General features: G+C 38.0%; 1 protein-coding gene across 1 annotated transcript in view; it reads left to right on the top strand.

The window, feature by feature from the left end:
* Positions 1-211: 211 nt before the first annotated feature.
* The window catches only part of ANKFN1 (ankyrin repeat and fibronectin type III domain containing 1), a 117,664-nt gene continuing 113,755 nt past the window's right edge, over positions 212-4,120 (top strand). Inside the window, exon 1 of the mRNA XM_063352376.1 lies at positions 212-328. The gene's annotated coding sequence lies outside the window, so the exon portion shown is untranslated. The remainder of the gene's footprint in view (positions 329-4,120) is intronic.

The following is a 4,120-nucleotide window of genomic DNA, read 5'->3' as shown; positions in this document are numbered from 1 at the left end:
GATATTCTGTAGGTTTGGGATTTTTTTTCTTCCTGAAATTGTTGTGCTGTTTTCGGTACTTAAGAGACAGACTCCAAACGAAGCAGCCATTCCTAACCTATGCAGACAAAGGGAGTGGTTCCCTTAGCAACAGGAACCATGTGGAGGTTCTCAGAGAGCTCTCTTTTCCCCCTACTCGTGTTTTCTTTTAACTCAACATTTTGCACAGCATCTTGCATGGAGACTCCGACAGCTGGGCTGGAGGCAAACGGTTCTTCCGGCTCTAGCTAACCAGTGCTCGAAAGGCAATTGTTCTACGCTCATCAGACAGAAAAAATGATAATCATGGGTAAGTGAACTGGCACACAATCAGAGTTCACGCTGAGGAGGGGGAAAGTTTACTGGCGGGCAACCAGAAGTGTCCAGCACTTCCCACTAGGCATGTAGGTTTGAAACAGGGGTACTAATGTGATGCTTACCTTGTTTACTGGTAGGATTGTATGTCTGCATTCAGCATTTCAGGCTTTGGAAACATTAGCACAACTGGGTTCTAGTCTTCAGTATGCTACTGACTTCCCTTGTAGCCCTGAACATCTCACCTCACCTCTCTTTTCCTTCCCCATCCACTAAATGGAGATGATATGCCACGAGGATGTTGAAAGGACTGTAAAGTACTGTAGAAATATGCCATATTGCTTGTCAAGATTGTATTTGCTTTTGAAGTTAAAGTGTAGAATTTGAGATAAAGTATTGCTCTTTTGTTGAAGATTTAACTCAATTAACTTTCCTGTAGGTAGATGTAGTTGCTTTTCTTCACGGTAGAGAAGAGGAGATATGTGCGTGTAGTGTCTGTACATACATGTGCATGTGCATAAAAATTTGTGTATGCTGGTGTATAAATAACAGAAATAGAGCAGTTTGTTTCCCTCAAAATAGCTATTGCATTGGTAAAATAGTAGCTGTGTTTCAGTGAAATCCGGCACACTATAAAATAATGGAATTTAATCTTTGTATGTATTGAAATAAAGACTTGTTCTGCTGTCCCTAAAGTGTTATGTATTACCAGAGCTCTTGCCAGTCTCAGCTGAAAAAGCCTAATGCATAAACTCCGTAAGTTTATACTCATTTTACCTAAAAAGAGACATGGGAATTAATCCAATTTTAAGTCAGTTATTTTGTGGGGGACTTGCATAAGGGACAAATTTATATCTCAGTTCTTCCTAATTTAATGTACAAAGTTCCTCTGGTCACAATTTTTCATCACATTTGAATTAAAATTCAGGCATTTGAGTTCATATTTTGACAAATAGTGCTGCATACTGATCATTTGGATGCAGGCTTCCTTTTATTCCACACTTAGAGACGAGTCTCATAATGTCGCAGTGCATGCATTTACCACTACAGGCAACTTAGTTGCTCTTATTTCAAGTGTGATTACTGCAGGAAAAAACAGTCGTTGGTAACTACATGTGCAGAGCAACTGCAGAAGTATCATGTATCAGCTATCCACAGTCATGTCAATAATGTACTGTTATTACTCTTCCTATCGCTTGTGCAATGCTAACGTTCTACATAGCACCTGCTATGTGCTTGTACAGCACCCAGTACCACTGAGCTTTTCTGAGATAATCATAGGTCCAAACAGTCATAATACTCCCTTTTGCGTGGTAATTGACAATTTGTCTCCTAGCTCCAATTTAAATTAAGAAAAATTGCCATGTTTGCACTTCTATGAATAATGTTAGCTTTTGTGCCTGAATAAAGATGAAGGCGATAAAGTAATGTCATTGAAATTAATTGTTCCACTTTTCTCTTTGTGGTTTTATTTCCCTTCTTTTGTGCTCTACTTCAAATAATACTACTGCATGAGTCAGTGATACTAGCTAAGGTACAGGATTAAAATATTTTACATTTAGTAGGCAGTGTTTGAGTTCCAAATTAGAATTCAGTATGTATATTTTGTAATATGTGAAGAAAATTCTGCTTCTAGGGTTTGGGGTTTTTTAGCAAAAATTTAAAGTAATTGCAGATTGATCTTGAGTACTTTGCCCGTCCCCATTTGGTGTCTAGTTCTGTGGTTTTCTGTTGTTCGACATTTACACTATCTTTTTAGGTAGAGTTTATTCAGATGAACAAAAATGTCAGTCCTTTTGCCAGGCTTGCTGTTAGAGAGTTTGTATGAATTAAGCCACTGAGAGCACTTTGAATTACTTCAGATTTAATAAGTTTGTGCTGTTATTAGCAGTAGTTATACCGTGCCTTTCATCCAAGCATTTGAAGTACACTGCAAATGTAAATGAAGCTTCCCCAGAAATCTGGAGGCAAGGAAGTAACACTAAGGGATCACTTCATCCAGAAACTAAGTAAATAACAAGAATTCTAACAACCTACAGAAGTGCTACATATCTTAGAACAGGAAGCAAAGATCTAATGTAGAAGAAGCCGATTAGATTGATACCAACACCTATTTCAATTTCTTGATGCTTTACATATAGGACACAAATATATAGACTAAGCTGAAACTGAAGAAAAAGTGGATGTTAGTCGTAAAGAAATTAATGATGATGGACCTATAGGAAGAGCTATGAGAAGCTTATTTATATGGCTGGCAGCCAAGAAGTTGGAGAAGTTTCATGCTCTTAGTAAGAAGGATAATCTCACATAGATCAAATTTCTGGATCTTACCATTTTTTATATACTATGTGATTTTTCAACACCAAGTAAAAGGCAAGGCTTATATAGTAATTGTTTTTTCAGTTTGATTTATTAATTAAAATATCAACAGGTATAACTCCTCCAAGATAGCTCTGGCTAAAAAGCAAATCCTATATTAGCTTGTGCATGGATCACAGCTTTTTATATTGTAGCCCTGAAAAAAGGACTGGTGTCATTCTCTGGTGTGATACTACCCCTGCAACTTGTTATCACTCATCTGATCCATTGCTAAAAGACATTACTGTTGCATGAAGGTAGGCAGTAGGCATCCTCTTCTGTAAAGACTTTTCAGGATCTTTCATGGGAAAAGCCAGAAAAGCTAGGAATTGTGAATGGCTCTTCCGCAGCTGTTCCCAATTCTGGAACTGATATGGCATTTTCAGAGAGACTTATAAGATTTAGGAAGGCAGGACTAGTGACTATATACAGTCTGTAGTTGTTATTCATTAAAGTAGCTAGAGTCTTTATCCTTGCATCATTTAAGTCCTGACTCGGGGTGTGTCTACATGCCAAACTTTGTAATGTAGCTGAAGGGATGCACGTGGGTCAAATGCCAATTACTCCATGGGACTAATGGCCCAGCTACTTGCTTATATTGATGGAGGCCCTGAAAGTAGACAAAGTGCCCCAAATCTTTCATTGCCCCAGCATCCCACTTAGTCATGTCGTACCACTGAGACAAATGCAATTCTTACTGTAGCGTATGCTAGTGTGCTCCTACTGACATAGGTAACAGCAGCTGTAAAAACACTGCAGCAATGGGTTTAGCTTGTTCCAGGTTGATGAGGAGACAAACTCTTCAAGGACCCATGAGAGCACTCTAGTTTCTAAGGTGTACTAAATCTAGTGCCTTCCTGTCTTCATTGCTAGCGTCGTCCTTGCTAGCTCATTTATGACAAAATTTGCTATAACCACATTATGTTAGCTTGATGTGTAGGTGTACTTGATGTGGTATAAACTGTACCGAATAAACAACTGGAAAGTGTTGTAGCCCAAAGATTTATTTCACTGAAAAAACATATTTCCCAGCAGTTAAGATGTAAAAATAACAATGACGTGCTTAAAAGTTAATGGAAATGAGCAGCGCACATACCTCTTCTAAAGTGCAAAAGTAGGTGGGACATCTGAAAGAGTTCAGCAAGGAGTTTGGATAAACAAGCCTTGTCTCAAAGCCTTTTCAAATTCACAAATATCACACATATGAGACGACTTTTCTTCTCTCTACTTGAATATTATCAATAGAGTTTTAATGGACATCCCTATGGAGAACCGGTATACTTCCTTAAGTCCTCATTTTTAATCATCTGTTTCTATTAATTCTTTAGTCATGGCATTTGTGGAGTTGTTTTCTCCTCTTCCTATGACAAGTTGATTTTGCTTCTGTATCAGTTTTTGTTTGCAGATATTTGCTTTTCGTACTTCCTTT

Source organism: Chroicocephalus ridibundus, chromosome 14 (assembly GCF_963924245.1).
Source record: "Chroicocephalus ridibundus chromosome 14, bChrRid1.1, whole genome shotgun sequence".
Lineage (NCBI taxonomy): Eukaryota > Metazoa > Chordata > Aves > Charadriiformes > Laridae > Chroicocephalus > Chroicocephalus ridibundus.
Note: the sequence above shows the minus strand (reverse complement) of the source record. Positions and strands in the feature narration are given on the sequence as shown.